Genomic DNA, 18084 nt, shown 5'->3' on the forward strand with positions numbered 1-18084 from the left:
AGTCATGTTGACTTGGTGAATTCAATATTTTGTAAATGTAACTTCAGATGGTCCTCACATTTGGTAAGTATTTGTGTTTTTCCTATATTTATAGATAGTCCTGATATTTTTCCAAACCCTTGTATTGTTTCAATAAAAGTCCCCTAAGGATTTTGTAGGAGGTATTTAGAAGATATGTAGGCCTGTAATTTTTTATTTCTTCCCCCAGCGATTTTTCTTTAGTATCAATGCCAGAGATCCGGTGCTGATGAAATCTGGATCGAATCCCCTTTTAAATATATCTTCATAGACCGCATGAAGAACAGGGGTTAGCTGCGTATTAAGAGAGTTATAAAATTCAAAGGGCAGACCCGAGGTCCCTGGAGACTTGTATTTTTTATTGTAGTTCCTCATAAAGTTAGTAATCTCAATTTGTGTAATTGGGTCGTCTATGCCTTTAAATGTATAACTAATTTGATTATCTGTCTCTCCATATTTTGATCCCAAGGAGCGTTGTAAAGATGATTTCCATTTTAAAGGATCTTTTATGAGTCGCCAATTGTAATAAAATTCGCACAGGAGTCAGTAGGACACTCAGGGCAGCCGTATAACTTAGAATACAAATTACAGGCTTCTTCAGCAATTCAATGGGATCCTCAGTTATTCTCCCTGTTCGTATCCTTAGAGATGTCATTTTTTTCGTGTGTCGAAGGTCTTCCAAATATTTGAAAGAATACTTCCCTCGAATGTTGAGGTCCACCAACCCTAGCAATCTTTCTAACTTGGAGTATGAATCTGCAGTTTTGTTGTTCAATGCTTCTATTTGGTCCAGAATGTTTTTCGTATATTTGCCTTTTCTCTTCCCTTCTGGGCAAAAATTTCTTTTGATTGCTTTTCAATGTTCTTTTAAACGTCACACGACGTTATTTCCCCTAACTCCAGTTTTGATCTTATATTTTGTATTAATTACAGATTTAATTACAGATTTCTTTTGATTCCAAAAGGGAGATTTTAAGTTTCCAGAAGGATTTTTTGGGCCTTGTTGGACTTTTAAAAGATGTTAAAATGGGATGATGGTCTGAAATGTAAGAAGGGAAATCCCTAAATTGTTCCAACAGGTCGGTTACATTCTGGGGTATGAAAATATAGTCTAGTCTTCCATGTATCTTATTACCAGACTTTGTTCTTCCATTACATGTCATTTTTGGTGAGGCACTGTCAAACACTAGCCCGGCATCGTTCAGGTTTATATCTTTGACTACTTTTTCAAAATTTCTAGCATTTTTAATATTATGAGATCCTTTGTATCCAAGTGGGTCTCTGCATGATTTTCTTGTGATGTTTAGGTCTCCAGCTAAGATACATTTGTTTACTGAACTCATGTTAAAATTATTGTTTTAGAATAATAAAATTCAAAAATTAGTTTAAGACATAGATACTGTATACTTATAACTCCTTTTTTAAAGGTATTCCCCTTATACCAGGGAGGGAATGTCTTCTAGTTGGTGTAAAAATTATCTTATTTGTCGAAGGAGGTTCTAGAACTTCATTAACTGTTCGTAAGCTCCCTTCCTGACCATCACATTCTTCAGTGCCATTCAGAGAGCAAATGCTCGTGGGGTGCAATTCGGGGACTCATGTAAGGTTCTGGGGTAGAGTTGAAGGTTGCATATCGCTAACGGAGTCTATTATATTATTGATCAGGAGAAAGTAAATTATGCCCCTATGGATGGACTAAAAAGTCAGATTCTTCGTTTTTGAATAAATATTAAATAAGACATGACGTAACTAAGAAATGTTGATCATTATCTTCACTAATATATTCAGGAAGAGGTGAACAAGGTCATAAAAGGATTTTAATACGAGTATAATTGACTGTATGAAATATCAAATATCAGATAAATAATGCACATTCCTTGGTAGCAAATTTAACAAACCGGTTATTATCTATACAGCCATTAAGTAAGTGAGTGATAATTAGTGATGGGGCAATTCCAAAAATATTCCGACGCTAAATCCAATTCTTTAATATTTTAAACAATAGAAAAAAATATCGTCTTGCTACTAAATTAAAAATTTTCAATAATTAAATTTCGAAAAAAAAAAATACAAAATATACTAATTGATTTTTAAAAAATTTCAAAAGCTAACCTCAAAAAATTAATTTTTTGGATACAAATTTCAAAAATTCACTGCTGTCCACAAAAAAAATGGAAAATAATTTAAAAAATTCTTTAGCTTTTCTCAAAAAAAAATATTTTTTTTGGAAAAAAATTTTCATATAAAAATCAATTTTGGAGAAAAATTTCAAAATATATAGTTATTCTCAGAAAATGAAATTTTTTCGAAATTTTTTATAAAAATTAAATTATTTTCATAACTTAGAAAATCTATAAGAAAAAACACCCGATACTCCGATTCCAATCAATCGTCCCATCACTAGTGATACTCCGTTGTACAATATACCTACATATGTAGTACTATATGTATATGTACCTATATAAATATGATATAATTAAATAATAGATCGTTAAGGTCGTAATGGTTTGATTCACTCATGTTGCTCTGTTTTTGGATACTTTAATGAGGCTACGTGCCGTTATTGCACTCAAGATAAAAGGTATCTGCAAATAGGTATGTATGTACATACTCATAAAGTGGTGATGGTTCTCATAAATTTCCCCCTTCCCCTTAATTGGATGATGATGGTGCTCAAGACACTTGAGATATATCTATTTATAGCTGTTATATTTTATAAGTGGAAAAAGTCACAATCCTGTGAACAAACTATTTTTATAATTGATTTGAAACAAATAATTGGTGGTTTGTTTCGTGACAGATAATAATTTATTTAATTATTGTTATTGCTATTAAAGAAGAGTATTTAATTCCATAAAAAAAAGAAGATCTGATCAAGATTTGGCTTATTTGAGAATTGGAGCTAAAATTCGTCAATTAGTGTCTTCATAGTTACTGTCCCGTTAAAAATGTCTTCTGCATCACAAATAACTTTGTGTCTCTCAACTTAAAAAAAAATATATATATAAAGATATAGGGATGTAAATCGTATGAATTTGTTAGTTCGTCCTTCTTTTCTTTTTTTTTTTGAATTGGTAATCTGAAGCATTATTTTTTTTTACTCAGCTATTGTGATCATTATTTAACTTCTGAGTAATAAACTTCCTTTCCTACTCCTTTATTATATTCAAAATCTGATTGAACATTCGTGTGAGCTCATAAAAGACTGAGAGTAACCTTTGAAGTTTTGTTACGGAGTTAAAATTTGCAAGTCCTTGTTGTACTCAGAGTATAATTGGGGGTCGACATCGGAGTCATTCTTGCCAATGTGCTTGTTTATTTTTCTACCCCTCCTCTCTTGTCAGTAACTGATACAATGAAACGTCATGAAAGCTAAGCTGCTTACCTCTAAAACATTCTTCAAATTGTCAAGGTGGCCACGTTGATTTTTACATGCCTAAAATACACACAGTTTTCTTCACATACCCTGTGTAGAAAAAGTAATGAGACTTTCTAAAAATACTATTTTGAATGTGTTTTGTCGATTAAATCTGAAATTTCTGATTATTTTTGAAAAGCTAAGATTATAAAACTTTGATTGATGTACAATAGAGTGTTTGCTATTTTTTAAAGTTGACCAAATTCAAAACTATCATGGATCATGAGTTGTGTTTAGGTGTTGGTAATGCCCTCCTAATTTTATTTCTTTACCATCAAAAACAGTTAACCTCCATCCGGTCAAATTTCCAGCGTTCTGGAAGTACTTCCAAATGAGGTCAAATTAAAAAAAGAAAAAAATCTTATTACAATTAAGACATAAGAAAAGAAAAGCTTATTTTATAATTTGTTTGTATTTTTTTTTTACCTTATTATGTAGTCGGTTTTTTAAGTTAAAACTCATGAACTAACTATCGACGCCAACAAATATAGATAAGTAATTATTGCTTTTCTATTTATTCAGCTATATATATAATTAAATTTTAACACGAACAAGATACAAATGGGCATAAATATACATAGTTTTTAAATCTTTGAATAATCAGTAAATTAATTCAAGAAATCAGACTTTGCAAGTTTTATTCAATTATGATCTTGATGATTTGTAAAAATTAAATTTTGTTCCTTTTCTCTTGATCATATGTTTTCCAATTGACTACCGACTACTTGAAAGTGTTGGTGGAAAACGTGGTCCCATAAATCACCAAGACCATGAAAAAGTCCAACAAGGCCACGTATATATTTCAGCAGGACAGGGCTCTGACCCATACTGCTAATATTGTACAAGAGCGGATGGGTAGCAGCATGAACTTATGGTCCAAGAAACTTTGGCCACTTCATAGCCCAAATCTGAATTCACTGGAATATTCCTTTTAGCGGACAATGAGAAGAAGGCCTGCAAAGTCTGCCACCCAAATATTAATGCATGGAAGACCTCCGTTAACCAGCAGTTCAATTCTATATTATAAATGATCATATTACAGATTATGAAAAAATATTCCACTGAACCCACAGAGTTCTTTATTTTAATAATTTTGACTATATATTGTCCCCCTACCTAGAATTTGGAAGGTATCTCCTTGGATATATATAGGGATGGTCATGGGATTGAATAGTAACCTAACTTCCTGATTAAAGTTTCACTCTTGTCAATTAAATAGACCAAGTAAATAATACGTGCCTCTTACAAATAATCAAGAAATCGTTTAAGAAAATATAGCTATTGTTTAAAATGAGTACTGCTCGCCGTACTGGAAATACTTGAACAAAGCCTCAAAAACATCCAAATTAATTTGCACGGTCGTTTGTAAAGAATAAAACTCATCCTAAAACGAAAATTATACAGAATGTTGTGATAACCAACTGTATTGCCGTTGCACGTAAATTTTGAATTGGAAGATCTCCTACGGAAAATGAAAACCTCTTTCCCGACCATCAAAATGTGTCAAGTGGTCTAATAAGGCCATCAAATACACCTACCATGTCCTTTGTACAGACTGTAGTATTACAAATGGACTTTGTACTAAGTGTGGTGAATCCTCAGAAATTGTTCAAGACAACTCTTCTGAATGAGTTTCAAATCTATATGCAGACATACTTTATCCATCATGTGTGACGAGAAAATTGTCTTTAATTCTTGATTCAGTCAGAATGGACTTAAGGGACTCAAGTGATACATTTTTAAATACATTTGTAATTCTTCATAATGAAATATAAATGGCTCTACTTATCTCAGGAATTAATATAATGTACATTTAGTATAATCCTAATGCCTAAACATTACTTTTCCGGGAAAAAAGAAAAGAGAAAGAGTTTTACTCCATAAAATCAGTACTTGCTAAATTACTAATGAAACTTGGTAAAATATTTAATTTCAACTTCACCAACAGTGAAGAAATTGTATCAATGTGATAGGGAAAAATTTAAAAATTATTTTATAATGCATTTTTTCTTTTTTTTCTTTTCTAAGTAGATATAAAAATGTATAAGCATTATATGATGTAAATAATAAACACATTAAAAGTTACACTTATCCGGTGAATTTATTATTAATATTACTTTTATGCAAAGTCTTTTATGAAGTAAATATAAACTTAGTTTTTAAGTTTTAAATTTACTTTTAATGAATTTGGCTCCTATGGATCTGTTCTTGTGCCACAAGTTACAGCAACCAAAGATTCAAGCCTGATCATTAGGGTTGTAAATCTTAGGAAGTTTTTTGGAGGTCCCGTTTTTTTTGTTTTTTTTTAGTTGCCAATCTGAGAAATATACAGTGATGAAAATCCTGTGTATTTTTGTTATGATAAAAAGAGAAAAAAGAAACGGAAAATCAAAATCCTCAATTCTATACTGAGTCCAACAAGGGCATACAATTATAACTCAAGGGCGTCTGCAGGATTATATATGTATAATTTTTTGGGGGAAAGGCATAGATTTTGGCTTTTTTTTAAGCCAAAAATTCAAAAAAATTTCAAAAATCTATTAACAAAATATTTATTTTTTTGGAAAAAAATTCAAAAATTAAATTTGAAATTTTTTGAAAAAAATCAAATATTTAATTTTTTTGAAAAAAACAACATTCCAAATCTATAGTTATTTACATAAAAAAATTTCAAAAATTTACAATTATTCACGAAAAAATTTCAAATATTACATTTTTTGGAAAAAAAATTCAAAAATTCACAGCTGCTTCCAAAAAATTAGATTTTCTTAATAAATAATTTCAAAAATTCATAACTATTTACAAAAATTGAGTTTTCAAAAAGAAAATTACCCTTATTTTCCCGAATAAAAAAATATTAGTCAAAAGAAAAAACTATTTAATTTTCAGGGGGGGGGTACTACAGCCCCTTCAGCTAAACCCCTGCAAACGCCCCTGTAACTCCACAACAAATGCTTAAGTTTTTTCTCGATTTTTTTATGCTTACACACGAATATTCAATCAGGTTTTGAATATAATTGAATGTAGAAGGGAAGAAAGTTTGCTCCTCAGGTATGGAACAGCTTGAGGAAAAGAAAATTCATTCTTCAGATGACCAATTAAAAAAAAAAAAAAAAAAAAACTGGGAAGCAAAAAATTTTACTATATATGTATATGTATGTATAATTTGTATATGCTCATGAAAGAGGAAGAGGAACACTTAGGATTTATAAGGCTAAGGCCCTTGTAAGATTTGGAGTTATATTTGTATTTACTTATTTCCTCTCATAACTGCTTGGAGCTAATCTAAGGAAACTTCATGATAGGTAAGCACCTAATCCTCCAAACCATTCTTCAAATTGTCTGGCTTGCATGTTGATTTTTGTTTTGTTTTTTACATACCGAAAATGCTTATGATTTACAATCATATTTATCATACATATGCATATCTAATTTTGAGGGAGAAAAGTACAACTCCGCTCACGCTCATAACTACTTAATATCATATAAAAGTTTTGATTAAAAGATATGAAATTAGAAATTTTCCCATGAAATATATTTTTTTTTAAACAAAAATATTACAATCTCACGAATTAAAAGGAAAATTAAGTTTTGAGTCCTAGATAACTAACTCCTCAAGGGGAAAAAGACATCTGATTTATATTTATTCTTTCTGTATGCATTTTTTAATTTGGAGGGAAAAATAAATTAATAGACTTAATTACTCTATTTTCTTGGAAAATTAGTGAATTTCAGGAAAGTCTCAGGTTGGCTCCATGCTCTCTCCATAAGTATACAAAAAATATACATACATAGGTATATATTTGCTCTAAACAACAAAGGTACACATAGCATATAGATAAATAAGAGGTAATTAAAAGGTAATTAAGGGATTTTGATAAATTACGCTGAAGTGCCTTGGATAATAACGTTTTTACTCCATCTGTAAGTGGTAAGCATGGAATTATATTATCATAATAACACGAGTACAATAATTGTCCAAACAGTGAAATTACAAAATTCACCTTCAAGTCTGTGTTTTGATTTTTGTTATGCTTACAGGTAATTATTATATGTATGTATACATGGATAGATATTAGTGGTGTATTCGGTCTGAAATTTTGCTCCAAATTCGGTCTAGACCGGTCTCCTTGTAAAATTAAGTTTGCAAAAAAACCAAACAAGAAAACTATGACTCTTGATCCGGGTCAACAACTTATTAAAGGATATTTTGGTTTAAGGAAATTTGGTCTGTATTAGTGATGTACACAAGCCGTGTTTTAATAAGGCCAAACATGTCTAAGCCTTTGTTTTTTAAGCAAAAACAAAGCCAAGCTTTCAGCTTGGTAGGAATTTTCTCTCGCAAACTCAAGCCAATTAATGGGATCGCCGTAGCTCATGGACAACGCGGTCGGGATAATTTATTCTCTCACAATTCAATGTGTTCGCATCCTTTTGATTCTTTCAGAAATCCATATACTTTATGTATATGGATTTCACCTAAAGATTCCAAGTTTAGATGGAGTAAATGTATACTATAATGTTTACTTATACTTAATCAGAGCAACTCTGTCTAAACCAATTAAAAGAGCATTTAAAAAAAACCAATAATAATCGCTATTATTTCAATGCAGAACGGGGAGCTTGCTCCAGCTCCAAAATACTGGAAAACGTTACACATTCGAAGACTCGAATATTTCAAGAAGTATCTTATTTAATCTTTTAATGAAGATGAGTAGAAATAATTAAAGGCAATCATTGGATGCGCCACAAAATATGACAAATCCACCTCGTTACGGGAACTCTTATTTGAACACCTAAGATACTATTATTTCCCTCGTTTTGGTCACATCGGAATCAAGATACTTAGAGCAGAACGAGCTAGGATCAATCATTAAGAATAATTTTGTAATGCCGGACGTCATTATTGACCTAAATGACTGATCCATAAGGTTGGCGATGACACTGAAAGGTGGGACATTCTTGGAGCCATGTACTGCCAGGAACGTCTAGGTACCTTACTATGAAATACTATAATTCAACTCCTAAGCACCAAGCTTTTGAAGATTTTAACCAAGCCTTTCATAAACCAAACGAAGCCAAAGAATGAGCGTGTTCCCTGCTCTAGTCTGTACCTAACGGTCTATAACAAAATCAAGACACAATCGAAATTAAAATTCGTTTTTGGAGCGAGTCTCGACATTTTTAAAATTTGTATGTACATGGTTGAATATAATAATTAAATCTGACGCTTTGTTACAAGTGATGGGACGATTTCAAAATAAAATCCTAATGCCGATTCCGATGCAATTCTAGTAAAAATCACTGATGCCGATTCTTTAATATTTTAAATAATAGTTAAAAAATACTATTTTGCTATCACGGGCGTTCACATAATTATATATCAGGGGGAAGCTTATTCTTTTCTAACTCAAAAAGTTAAATTTTTCGGGAAAAAATTAATTTAATAAATTTTAACTTTTTTATAATTTTCCAAATTATAAAAAAAAATAGTTTAATACCAGTAGTAAATAAGAATCGGAGTCGTAAATGAAACATTATTTTCCCCATGTCGATCCTGATTCCAGAAAGAACACCCGATTCTCTGATTAATCGTCCCATCACTATTTGTTACACATATCTAATATGTTGATACAGATCTGCAACCTATGCATTTATGAAATAAATGCATAGGAACATTTAACAAAATGAGACAGTGTAGATTCATAAAAGACTCCTGCTTCTAATAAGAATAACTCATTCACATGAAGAAATATTTTTTCCTTTAAATTTCTGCTATTTTAACAAAGGGATCATAACTTTTTTTTTTTTAATTCAAAGGGTTATATTGTATGTAAAGAGGGAACTTGAGTATTCTTCCCCTTTTAGGCTATGCCTAACGTCTTTCATTACTCTGTAAAACAATGAATACTCCTTATGAATATGTATGTATACTTTTAGACCAAGGATAGACATCTCCTTATCATATTAGGACAAATTGTCAATTCCATTTCTAACGTGAACATAGAGGATCCATTCCCAGTTCTACTAATTAAAGAGAATTACATTTCTATTCTTGCTAGAAGCATTTTCTCCAAACTCAAGTTCTCTTCCTACAAGATAGCTATATAAAGTATAAAAAAATATAATAAGACTTTAAAACTTATGAGCACAAAAGCAGTTTTTATATTGACTGGTATAAATACTACTTATATTAAAGTTTTAGAATAGCTCAAAATAGAATGTGTATGAATAAATCTAGATAAATACTCTATTTCGTCCAGTTTTTCCTATAGTACGGTTTTCATTTCAAACCCTTCTTAAAAAATTCATTGTTTACACTTATAAAAAAAGTTATTTGATTGCACTGATTGTCTAGAATAGTACAGTATACAGTCCAGAATCAATTACCCGGACTGTTTAATTTATAACTGTAATAAAAAATACAATATTTTTTATCATCATAGCTTATTAAAAGAAAATGTGTATGGAATTATATTTTGAGTGAGCAGCGGGCCGCAATATTGGGCATTCTTGTTTTAAATCATTCTTGATATTAAGTGGGGGATTTGGTTGGCAGACTTTGCTAATTCAAAAATTTCTCATTATTCAAATAGAAAATGAGTATCATCACAATTATTTTTCTCACTTTTTTTCTATTTTAATAACTATTTAACATTCTTTTCTCCGTTAATTGCCTCATCATCACTTATTGAGATTATAAAATAAAATGTCTTAAAAAAACAATGAAGAAGATAAATGTAATTAAGCTTTTCAAGACATTAAATTTAAAAAAATAGTGCAAATTTGTCTGGGATTTTTTTTTAACGTAATGAATTTATCTACATATATGGTACTTACAGGGTTGTCCAAATATTCCACCAGTTTTCAAAAGAACTACACAGATATAAAAAGTAGAAAACATTTGAATCAATAAAACTTATGAATAATTTAAAAATATCATATTTTTATTTGAATAACTTATTCAATATAATGACCTTTAAAACTTTTGAACAACCCCATACCCCTACGACATATGATGATCCAAGTATCAATGCAAAATATGTGAAAATAAAAAAGAACTTCGTATGTGAAGTTTCTACTTTTTTTTCATACATAAAAAAAGATTACCGTATTATAATTAGTTATTTAAAGCATTATATTTAAACATGCCTTCATAAATAGACTTGGATTTAAATACAGTGCAAATTAAAAAAAAACCCTCACAAAAGAGAACCCTGAGGCAAAGAAATTTTAAAGTCTAATATAATTAACCGAAAACTACTAGTGATAGTAGATAAACAAAAAAAAGAACAATATAATAATTTGACTAAAAAAACAAATAAGCTGTTAGATCAACTAGCTGTACACGTAGCAACAAAATGGAACATAATGTATAATCTAATAAATGCAGTAAGGACAATCCATCCATTCAATGCATATACTGTCTAATCCCTCAAATTATTGGACTGCCTCTTACCCTTATTTATTCTATATGCACAAATGCCTACGAAATATCATAATAATAATGCAACTATTTATAATACTATTTCCTTAAACAGATTTGGCAAAAGAGAAACTATTTGACCACCACCGTAAGAACTGAAGATTTCTTTATTTTTTGTACCTTCTTGAGCATTGAGATTATGCAAAAATAAAAGTTAAATGCTTCCGTCTTCTACAAGGTATGTACCTACATAAACATTTTATGCATACAATGTACAATGCAAATAGAGTATCAACATGAAAAAGCTTATTTATTTATTTTGGAAATGAAACCATAAATACATGTAAAAGTAATTTAAAAACGTCTTTAATAAAGGATCATTAAAGTGAGAGAAGTGCTTTGGTTTTGTATAAATAATGTGTAGGAGCACACACATGAGAGTTCATTCTTTAAAATATATATAGATATATACTACTTTGCAATTTCTCAAAAATTATAGCATTCCATAAACACTTCATACACAAATTGATTGTGAATTGAATTACTACCTTCCTGTGATGACTTAAAAGTAGTAATGGGACGATACCAAAAAAATCCCGATGCCAATGCAATTCTAGTAAAAATTCCAAATGCCGATTCCTTAATATTTTAAATAGTAGTTAAAAAATACGATTTTGCTATAAATTACAATTGAAAAAATAAATCGCCTTCCTTTATTTAATGTTAATAATATTTATATTATATAAATAAAGATGATTCCACTGCCTGAAAAGCTTTTTCCAGGGCGAGTAAGCTTCCTTTACAAACTTATTTTCCTAAAGTAACAATATTTGCACTGACCACATGTGTTTAGAACACTTTTATTCCCTATTAGTTTGTGTTTAATTGGTTTCTTCTCCGTTTTCGAGCATTTTTCATCATAAATTTATGATAAAATTATAGGATTCAAGTAACCAATTCCCATGTTCGTTTTTTATATCTTGACGGATATATTTAATATTTTTTTTTTTTTTCATAACTTAGAAAAGTAATAAATACTGTTTAGTACCAGTAATAAATAATAATACATAAGAATAGAATGACAAATTAAATATTATTTTCCCAATACCAATTCCAAAAAAACAACACAATTATCCAATTCCGATTAATCGTCCTATCACTACTTAGTAGTAAATACGAGTTTGTGATGAGACTCAGTTGAGGACCAGATTTGTTTTCGGTTCAGTATTGAGTTTTTTTTATATAGACACAGTGGCACAATGTATTTCGTTCTCAGCTATGGATTTATATGCTTCTTTTCTCCTACTTACTGTTCTGAACATTGATTGGTTCAATTAGAAAACATTCTTGTTAAACTATGAACATTTCCCAACAATTATTGAAAAATCGTTTCATAGCTGGAAGGAGTATCAAACTACCAACGGATTTAGGGCCCTTTTCAGTTTCTTTTGGTATAAAAGGTTGCATGATACAATAAATGTAAAGATGTGTAGACCAATATTGAAACTGTGGATGGAAACTTTAATCGTGGAGTAAATATATTTTTTCTAAAAAAAGGCCATGCAGGATTACTTTTTTTTCCTTTAAAAAAATGTCAAGGGACCAAACTTGGACGAAATTAGTTGAGTTTTACAAAAATTATAACTACTAAACTTTTTTGGTCTCAAAATAGGATAATTAAGTCAATAATATATAAATTGCTCTTGATTGGTCCAAAGAAAAAATGATTTTTTTAAGCAAAAAAAAAAAAAAAAAAAATGTTGTATTACTTTTTTTTAAGACATGGAAATTTCAGACTAAAATCCTAATACCTCATAAAGTAAAAAGATAGAGAACATATGTACGTAGCAACAATACAATGAATCTAAGAGAAAGAATATTAAAAAAAGAAGTATAAATCAACAACTTCTCATTATTCTAATCATCCACTGAAATTGTATTTAATTAAGAAAAAAATGAAAAAAGAGCAACAACAACATAATAACAAACGAAGCACCTCAAAAATAATTAATCTCTTTCTTCATTATTTCAGACACATAGCGATAGAGAGAGTGAGTGAGTGAACGTGTGAGATATATACTCAAGTAACAACAAGTAAATTAATTAGGACCTTTCATTACTTCTGGGTTTCCTACGATATATATTCGTACATACATACAGACTTAGAAATGTAATCATCCCTTTCTCTAATTACAAATATTTCCTATTATTATTGTTGAAACAAAACACGGTTTCTTTATCTATTTAGATTAGGAGTAGATATCATCTTCAAAAGGGATCAAATACGTGATTTAAAAGGGAATACTATATCTTGTTGATCCCTCGTCCTATGTATATAGATAAATATATTGCCTATCTCATTTTTACTATGAAATTTTTTTGGCTATTATAAACAAATATATGGATAGGCTTTTCTTACAATATTACAAAATAATAGAATATTATAGTATTAAATAAATACTATGTGGGATTTTAATATATATGATTCATTTTAAATATTGTAAATAAATAATGTGCCAATGGTAGTCTAGGAGTACCTAAAAAATAAATTCCAGTTGGTATGATTGACTTATTTGGCTAACTAACAGATGATTTTGGGTCTTTTTTCTCTTTCTTTTTGGAGGGGTAGTTTACGTAATACAGTAAAGGTAACGATGTGATAATGAATCTGATCGAGATACAACAACAGTAAAGTTTGAACTGATAATGATACAAAAAATAATAAAGTGGCTGTGAATCTGTCTGAAGTCTAAAAAGAACATTTAAGACCGAACCTAAAAAAAATTGATCGCAGACTTAGTCTTAACACAACTGATACCCCCTGGCAAAGAACAATTTTTTTCCCCGCTACCCACCCCAACAATGACTTAATTAATTTTAGGATTCCAACTACATACTACTGCATTATATTACTTTGTAATGATCATTCATGAATATAATTAATAAAAAGTTTTCACCTACAAAAGAACAGTAATTAATTTACCTACTTACAAATATCACAAAAAAAATAATTATATTTGTTTGCTATATAATAAGTTATGCGGCAAAGTTATGAGAGTAAAATCAATATTTATCATCATAAAGCTATATCAAAATATGCAATAAATATTGTATACTATTTTTCGGCTAAATATCCATTTGATATATTGTCCGTTCAGTAAAATGTCATTTAGCCCTAATGTACATACATTTATATGGATCATTCCATGAGAATTTTTCACGAAGAAACAGATTTGACTAAAATTTGTTATGCGGTACTATTGGCACTAGCTCAGAAATGAAGTTTTGGATTGGTAACTCAATTCAACTTTGAGTTCTGATGCCTTAAAGGTGAATAAATTAGCACTATGATGAATATTTGATTAGCTATAAATCGTAAACCAAAGCAATTATAGTAAAGTATAAATAATTAAAAAGCTTTTAATTAGCTTAATAAAGCTTATGTTATATAATACCTATATATATTTTTTCTAATGTTCCTTTAATTGGTCAGAGGGAGTTCCACTGATTAAGTATAAGTAAAAATTAAAGTGTTACGTTTAATCCATCTGACCTAGGCATATTCTTTGAAGTCCATATACATAAACTATATTTCCTTCTTTATGAACGACCGGGGCGCGAGACTACGCACATTGAGTTCAAGAGAATAATTTCTCCCGAGTGCGTTGTCCATTTGTTGAATTTTTCTGCTTTAACTTACTTTTTACTTATACCTTCAATAGACATTGCACACCAAAATAACCTTACCTATACAAAATAAACAAGTACAAATTAAAAATCCATCATTTTTATAAATAAATAAAGAAACACGCAAAGAAAAAAAAGTTGAGCAAAAGTCAAGTCCATCCATAACCATTAATAAATTATTATTTTAATCCGATTTTTTCCACCAAATTGTAAAAGTAATCCCTTATCCTTAAAAAGATCCTTTCAATAGCATTCATTATTTAAAACAACAACAACAACGACAAAAACACACTCTAATAAATCCTTCTTTAAAGGTAAAGTTCACTTAAACCCGTTTGGATCCTTCTCATTCATGATATTATTATCATCATGTAGTAAATAACTATCCACTAAAAAAAAGTAACTCTCTATGACCACATGTGTAGGTAGAGTATTCCACTATCTATACATGACCCAAAGTTCAAAGTAATTACTTAACAATTAAAGCATCATTTGCTGTAACTTGTACATTGAAATTTCAAACTTTGAAAATAATGTACTTTTTTAAGAAGACATAAAGTCGATACCAACATTTATGATTGACATCTACTTACTTAGCATTTGAAATGTTATGAATGTACATCCCTATAGATAGATACCTAGGTATAAACAATAATTAACTCTCAAAGAAACTATTAAAATACACAATAAGAAAAAAATAGCCTCCTTTATTTTTAAGTGGAAAAAGTTCTTGTCATTACATGTGTATGTTCAATGTAAATGTATATTCTACTTGTACATAAATGGTCATCATAGAAGAAGGAGAGGGAGGGGGGGGAAGACTAATTAAACCTCATTAAAAAAAGACTTTAAAAAGGATTACAAAGACATTACGACTTTTAAAGTTAGCAATTAAATAAATTATTTTTTGACAAAAAAATAAATATATAATTCACTATTTAAAAAAAAGAAAATGATGTCATCATTTATCTTTTATTTACAGAGAGTGAGAGAGAGAGAGAGGGAAAAAAATAATTGTCTTTATATATTTTAAAAAAATTGCTATTATTTTTGTCAAATAATATAAAAAAACAAAAAGTTTTTTTTCTCTTTTCTTCCAAACAAAATAAGTAAATCCCCTACTAATACTTACTTAGAAATTGAGCAATTAGTCGACAGAATATAAATAATGATTATAATTTCAAAAACTCTCTGTAATTAAGGTTTAGAAATATATTTACAAAGTAAGAGGCTGTTGATTACTTTTTTATCTTTATCTGACGGTCATACAGAAATGGAATATTCTCACAAATAATTAATAAATGGACAGAGGAGTCCTATCATCTGAGTCATTTCTTCATTTAAATGCTAAGTAAATAATAATAATAATAAATAGTATGTACTACTATCAAATTACATAGCACCTTAAGAAAAAGAAACACAAAATAGGGAAAATAATAAATAAAAAGAAATGAATCGATCAAACTTTCCATGAAGTAAAGAGTCCAAAATAGAGAGGAAAAGGAGTCGTTTGATAGTTGTGGTGCTCTAGTTAGAAAGGATTAAATGAAGGAAGGCTATTATTAACTTTTTTGCAAAAAAATGTGGAGGTACTATTAGTTTTGTACCGATAACAATACTTTTGTACAGAGTCTGGACTAAAATTATCATCACTATTTCGAACCTTCATTAGACTAAAGTTATAAAACAAAAATATCATTTTGGTCCATTCAAATACACTTTTCTTATGTTTCCTTTCTCTTATAAAGTTCAATTTTATAGCTCAAAATTGAACCATTTTCTTATATAATGTTTATTATGTAAGCAAACGACAGTTTAAATAGCAAACAAGTCTTGTTTTTATTGTTTTAAAAATGTCGGAGCAACAACAAAAAGATTGTCCACTCCACTGGGGTATCAGTTCCTAGAAGGCTGCGAAGAATCTTGGTCTTTCTATCAAGACTGCCGATAACATCAACAAGTCCATTAGGGATGATATTGGAGTTGTACAACCAAGAAGAACCAAAGCTTCTCCAGCAAATATATGGCTGACTTCTGGCAAGCCTCCATATGACCCTCCTTCAGTTCACTTTGCAGTTTGAAGCTTGTTGAAAGATATTGTCTAGGAGACATTTCATCCAAATTTGGATTTGCCGCAATCATGACAGCGTGGTACGCCATGGACACATCCTTCATTGTCAAGAGCTGTTCCCCAGGGCTAGAGTGTGATCTTCCAAGAGATACTACCAACTAAACATAAGCTCGATACGCGCCAATAGTGTCATCTCTCGGACTTAGCACAGACTTTTCAAATGACCCTCGTATGTCTAAATATTTTTAAGCGTAAAAGGCAATGGAAAAATGGAGTAGCATGCATACATACCAATTCATATGTGGGATAATCTAAATATGCATGAAATTTGCTTTGAAGTAGGTAAGTAAATGTTGGAGTAGACAGACATAATTAAACTTGCATGAAGTAAAACTAATTATATAATCTATCAATATTTCTTTTTCAAAATATAAAAAAAAACTTGTGAAAAAAAGTAACTTTTTTCTTTTTCTTTAAAAAGAATGTTTTTTAAAGACATGATTTTTATCGTGTAAAGACTTATGATGAAAGAAATCCAAAGGACTTCTAAAACTTATATTCATCAAGCAAAGTCTGCCTGTATTTATACTGAAAGTAAGTCATTTTTGATTGCAGGTACTTTATCTAAATATAATAATACAATCGATAGGCGCATCGTATATATAAACAGTGTGATGACTCAAAAATTAAAAAAATTAAAAGCCGTTTTCACTTCTACATATTTTTATTTTATGACATTTTTATGGCTAACTTTTGAAGCAAAAGTCGGTAATTCAACAAGTTTCTACTCTATTTATTAGATATGCCTCCTCCATTCTGAATGATGACTTAAATACGGGGACGAACAGAAGCACAGATGTCCTTGATGAAGTCCAAAGACTGGTTCTTCCACTGCTCCGTGATCACAGCCTTCAGTGCATCAACAGTCAGGTGAGAAGTCTTGTATTCTTGCTTTCCCAGACGTACCAAAGAGCTAGGTCTAGGGGTTCACATCGGTTGAGGAACAAAGGCAAGATGTCTACCGGCCAGAAGTCAGCCATGTTCTCTCTTGGACGTGTGTGCCGGGGTGCTGTCTTGGGTATATATATGGTTGTCCCTGGGGAACGTGCTCTTCAACCATGGGAAGACATGGTACCTGAGGACCTTGTAGTATACGTCCGTGTTAACTTTCTCGTTGGCCTTGAAGAAGTAGGGAGACATCTTGCTGCCGTCGGACGCCACGACGCCGATGAAAATGACCTGAGGTGGATGGTTGGTGCTGAAGGTTCACTCAACTTAAACTTGATTCACCCAAGAAGCGATCATGTCTCCTATTCAGAACAGCGTCCAATGTGAATATCTTCTTGTCGGAGATTGACTTGTGTGCGGAGGAGAATGCATACCCTCTGCCGTTTTACTTGTTACGGGGTCATTTTTGATCACACAAAGACAAAACAAACATCAAATAGTAGCTTATTGTCAGTT

General features: G+C 30.3%; 1 protein-coding gene across 4 annotated transcripts in view; it reads right to left on the minus strand.

Moving 5' to 3' along the window:
- LOC121127580 (protein O-linked-mannose beta-1,2-N-acetylglucosaminyltransferase 1) overlaps positions 1 to 18084 on the minus strand; it is an 80044-nt gene that overhangs the window by 45458 nt on the left and 16502 nt on the right. The window contains exons 1-2 of one of the 4 annotated variants that reach the window (XM_040722993.2): positions 3605 to 3760; positions 3404 to 3484 (exon numbers count right to left, since the gene is read on the minus strand). The exons of 2 other annotated variants lie outside the window; for them this stretch is intronic. The gene's annotated coding sequence lies outside the window, so the exon portion shown is untranslated. Of the gene's footprint in view, positions 1 to 3403; positions 3485 to 3604; positions 3761 to 18084 lie in introns of those variants that run through there. One more of the 4 variants, XM_071892545.1, reaches the window with a different exon arrangement.

The sequence above is a fragment of the Lepeophtheirus salmonis genome, chromosome 13 (assembly GCF_016086655.4).
Source record: "Lepeophtheirus salmonis chromosome 13, UVic_Lsal_1.4, whole genome shotgun sequence".
Lineage (NCBI taxonomy): Eukaryota > Metazoa > Arthropoda > Copepoda > Siphonostomatoida > Caligidae > Lepeophtheirus > Lepeophtheirus salmonis.